Source organism: Priapulus caudatus, unplaced genomic scaffold (genome assembly GCF_000485595.1).
Source record: "Priapulus caudatus unplaced genomic scaffold, Priapulus_caudatus-5.0.1 Scaffold328, whole genome shotgun sequence".
Classification (NCBI taxonomy): domain Eukaryota; kingdom Metazoa; phylum Priapulida; class Priapulimorpha; order Priapulimorphida; family Priapulidae; genus Priapulus; species Priapulus caudatus.
Genome location: NW_014577389.1, coordinates 4,109 through 9,985, shown reverse-complemented (window position 1 = coordinate 9,985; position 5,877 = coordinate 4,109).

Below are 5,877 nucleotides of genomic sequence, written 5' to 3'. Positions count from 1 at the left end.
TCTCTCTCTCTCTCTCTCTCTCTCTCTCTCTCTGTCTGTCTGTCTCTCTCTCTCGCTCTCACTCTCTCTCTCTCTCTCTCTCTCTATCTTTATCTCTCTCTCTGTCTCATCTCCCCCGTCTCTCTTCTCCCTCTCTCACTAACATTCTATCTGCGTATTCTGCTTACGGAATATACTCGGATAGATTTTACTTTAACGCGTACTTTCATTATAGCATAATTGCTTTTAGGTTTTTGTTCATTAAAAAAACTCATCTTTGTAGGATTTGCTTTGGCCTATGTCAATGTATGTACAGAAATATAAAAGGCTGCTAAATTGATTGTGTTAAATGATAACGGGACGAGCTCCTGCGCATTTGATTGGTGACGGTACACAATACTTTATGTAAAGTAGATGGAAGTTTTTCACATTCAAACTACAAGCATGTTCGCAATATTGAAATATACATTCGTCGAGAAGAAACTTTCTGACGATATTAGCTGTAATAACGCACAATAAGATTTCCGATGTATAGCATTGTGTAAAAAATGTCAGCTTTGCTCAGGCAGGCCTATAGGTATATAAAACAACGCCATATTTAATATTGTTTAAGGTAGGAAAATTATACAGTCTAAGCATATGTCACGCAAATTTAAATGTATCCGTATTGGAAATGTTTGTTGTTGTGCCGGTCTCGTATCGTGCTCGTAACATACGTATTATATACACCGCTCGGAGGTTTTCATGAAATAGCTCATTTGCATTGCAGTTTAAACGAGTCCTTCTTCTATATGCTTGCAAATTCCCGTACCGCAGCTTCGAGGGCATGAAACTGCATATTCCCTGGCAGTGAATATATGCTGAGGCGAGAAATATGCAAGAACACAATAGACCAATCACACACCGCGTTGCGTGTACACGAATATAATGCCATATAACGCTGTCGCAATGGTGGTTAACAAGAATGTGAAACTGGCTAGAAATATTTCAGTGATGGTTAACAAGAGGGTAATGGTGTCTATGAAAGAATGTAATTGCGGCTAGTAATGTCGCAATGGTGATTAGCATAAATATAATAATAGATAACATTGGTATAAAAGTGGTTACCAAAGATGTTATTGAGGTTTAAAAAAACGCAGTGAGACTAGCAGTGTTACAATGGTGATCAACACGAATGTAATAATGGTTAGTAATGGTCCAGCAAAGATGGTTAGCAAATATATAATGGTGGTTTTACCCCAGTTACGTTACCAGTCACCAGTTGGTAATAAATTGTTATCGCCAATCAACTTCTACTTCGCATAAAGGGAAGCTATTTAGCAAAACACTGACGGAAACGTTCTAATCGCGAGCCACAGGATTTCACGCGATTCACCCGTTTTTAGCAATTTTTTTCTCTCTGTCCGCGATGTCCGATCTGAGATTGGTACTGGCATATTGAAGCAGACAGGCAGCTAAGTCAGCGAAAGTTAGGTTATACTACCGAATCAGCCGCAGTTCAGCGAATCATTCAACTCGTTTGATATCGTTAGTCAGATTCCACTAACGTCTCACCGAGTCTATCCGGTACGACTGGCCATGGGGGTTAGGTTGTCCTTACTCATGGGTGTTGTTGCTTTGACATGACGAGAAAATAAAACGCTTAATCACTGCGAACACGCATGCAAGGAAATTCGTAAAGGTTTTTCTACATATAATATACAACTGCAGGCGGTTTTATAAAAGCTTTTCGGAATCCTTTGAAGCGGAAAACATGCCATAAACGTTACGTACGATAAACGGGCGCAGTAACCTTCCTAAAAACTTTTTCTCCCCGACATACACATTTGAGTCCCTCGATGGAGTTCCGGGATTAAATTTCGTTTGCAGTGATACGATTGGCTTAAATCTAAAACGCAGCACGAACGTAAAGCGTACTACAGCTAAATGCAGCTAAATGTTCATTCACATCAAAGGTCATATCATACACTATTTTTGATCATGTCAAACCGCGTTATTGGTATAAGTTCGTAAATTTTCTGATATGTCGTACATGTATAGGCTCAACCTTTTCTCCCTGTTGAATATGCTTCACTCGCTGCATGATAATTCTATATTGTTTGCTGGGATGAAGAGGACATGCCAGTATCTCCGGCAACACGACCAGCAAAGGTCAACAACATTAAAAACGAAGTTATTACCATTTAAATCACAACGCTGAAGTAATGTAGTTGAATGCCACACATCGATCGCCGCGTATACGCAATCCACCATGTGAACATAATTTCATAATGAATTCATAGAGCAAACTTATCAAATAGGCAATTTTCATCTCGCAAAATATGAAAACGGAGAGACCCCTGCCTGAAATCAATTCTGAACAAACGAATTGAAATTTTCACACAGATTTAATGAGATCTCCGTTTGCTGCAGTTTCGTTACCTGCTGATAATTGCATTTCTTAAATGAACTGTTGGCAAATAGCAATTCTTATTTATTCAATGACGCCCGGGTAAAACCCGAAGAAATTATATTTACAATTACATTCAAAGCTATTTGAATTTGACTTTGCAATTCAAACGGCTGGGGATATAATCGTAACTTTCCATGAACGTTATAAGATTTTGATATCGTTGTGTGGAATTGCTAACGTATCACAGACTTTTCCGCTGCCTTTTTGACTGCACGACTTGCGCTGATGCGCACACATACATTCTGTGCAAAAAGAACTCGCTTTGCATAATGTTAAAGAACACATCATGATTATCGTTTTAACTCCGCCTCGCCACTGGCGGGCGTCTGAATGGTAGATGTAGTGCTAATGCTAGACGACAGTTGGCCACTAACAAGAAAATTTTCGTTCGTTTTTTTAGTTATAAAAAAGAGCTTTCTTCTCGCAAACTAATCACGGCGGATGTATCGACTGCTTACCCCATTCTACACACAGCGACTGTCTGTCCCATTCTACACACAGCGACTGTCTACCCCATTCTACACACAGCGACTTTCTACCCCATTCTACACACAGCGACTGCTTACCCCATTCTACACACAGCGACTTTCTACCCCATTCTACACACAGCGACTGCTTGCCCCATTCTATACACAGCGACTACCTGCCCCATTCTACACACAGCGACTGCTTGCCCCATTTTATACACAGCGACTACCTGCCCCATTCTATACACAGCGACTGCTTGCCTCATTCTACACACAACGACTGCCTGCCCCATTCTACACACAGCGACTGCTTGCCTCATTCTACACACAACGACTGCCTGCCCCATTCTACACACAGCGACTGCTTGCCCATTCTATACACAGCGACTGCTTGCTTTATTCTACACACAACGACTGCCTGCCCCATTATACACACAGCGACTGCCTGCCTCATTCTACACACAGCGACTGCCTGCCCCATTCTACACACAGCGACTGTCTGCCTTATTCTACACACAGCGACTGTCTGCCTTATTCTACACACAGCGACTGTCCTCCCTCATTCTACACACAGCGACTGCTTGCCTCATTCTACACACCAGCGACTAGCCTGCCTCATTCTACACACAGCAACTGCCCTGCCGTATTCTACACACAGCGACTGTTTCGCCTCATTCTACACACAACGACTTGCCTGCCTTATTCTACACACAGCGACTACCTTCCTCATTCTACACACAGCAACTGGTCTGCCTCATTCTACACACAGCGACTGCCTGCCTCATTCTACACACACAGCGACTGCCTGCCGTCATTCTACACACAGCGACTGCTTGCCCCATTCTACACACAGCGACTGCCTGCCTCATTCTACACACAGCGACTCCTGCCTTATTCTACACACAGCGACTGCCTGCCTCATTCTACACACAGCGACTACATGCCTCATTCTACACACAGCGACTGCCTGCCCTCATTCTACACACAACGACTGCCTGCCCCATTCTACACACAGCGACTGCCTGCCTCATTCTACACACAGCGACGCCTGCCACATTCTACACACAGCGACTGCCTGCCCCTCATTCTACACACACGGACTACCTGGCCTCATTCTACACACAGAGACTGCCTGCCTCATTCTACACACAGCGACTGCTGCCTCATTCTACACACAACGACTGCCGCCCATTCTACACACAGCGACTGTCTGCCTCATTCTACACACAACGACTGCCTGCCCATTCTACACACAGCGACTGCCTGCCCCATTCTACACACAGCGACTGCTTGCCTATTCTACACACAGCGACTGCTTGCCCATTCTACACACAGCGACTGCCTGCCCTCATTCTACACACAGCGACTGCCTGCCTCATTATACACACACAGCGACTGCCTGCCCCAATTCTACACACAGCGACTGCCTGCCTCATTCTACACACAACGACTGTCTGCCCTCATTCTACACAAAAGCGACTGTCTGCCCATTCTATACACAGCGACTGCTTGCCCGCATTCTACACACAGAGACTGCTTGCCCCATTCTACACACAGCGACTGTCTGCGCTCATTATACACACAGCGACTGCCTGCCTCATTCTACACACAGAGACTGCCTTGCCTTATTCTACACACAGCGATGCCTGCTTATTCTACACACCAACGACTGTGCCTTCATTCTACACACAGCGACTGCTTGCCCCCAATCTACACACAGCGACTGTCTGCCTCATTATACACACAGCGACTGCCTGCCTCATTCTACACACAGAGACTGCCTGCCTCATTGCTACACACAAACGACTGTCTGCCTCATTCTATACACAGCGACTGCCTGCCTCAATTCTACACACAGCGACTGCTGGCCCCATTCTACACACAACGACTGCGCTGCCTCATTCTACACTCAGCCGACTGTCTGCCCTCATTCTACACACAACGACTGTCTGCCTCATTCTACACACAACGACTCCTGCCTCATTCTACACACAGCGACTGCCTGCCCCATTCTACACATCAGCGACTGTCTGGCCTTATTCTACACACATCGACTGCTTTGCCTCATTCTACACACAGCGACTGTCTGCCTCATTCTATACACAGCGACTTGTCTGCCTCATTCTACACACAGCGACTGCCTTGCCCCATTCTGACACACAGCGATGCCTGCCTCATTCTACACACAGCAGACTGCTGGTGCCTCATTCTACACACATCGACTGTCTGCCCATTCTACACACACGCGCACTGCCTGCCCTCATTCTACACACAGCGACTGTCTGCCTCATTCTACACACAGCGACTGCTTGCCCCATTCTACACACACGCGACTGTCTGCCTCATTCTACACACAGCGCACTGCTTGCCCCATTCTACACACAGCGACTACCTGCCCCATTCTACACACAGCGACTGCCTGCCTCATTCTACACACAGCGACTGCTTGCCCCATTCTACACACAGCGACTGTCTGCCTTATTCTACACACATCGACTGCTGCCTCATTCTACACACAGCGACTGTCTGCCTCATTCTATACACAGCGCTTCTGCTCATTCTACACACAGCGGACTGTCTGCCTCATTCTACACACAGCGCACTGCTTGCTCATTCTAACACATCGACTGTCTGCCTCATTCTAACACACAGCGACTGCCGCCTCATTTACACACAGCGACTGCCTTGCCTCATTCTACACAACAGTCGCACTGTCTGCCTCATTCTACACACAGCGCACTGCCTGCCCCTCATTCTACACACAGCGGCTGCTCTGCCTCATTCTACACACAGCGACTGCTGCCCATTCTACACACACGACGTTGCCTCATTCTACACACAACGAACTGCCTGCCTCATTATACACACAGCGGATACCTGCCCTTATTCTACACACAGCGACTGCGTTGCTCATTCTACACACCAGCGACTGTCTGCCCATTCTACACACAGCGACTGCCTGCCTCATTCTACACACAG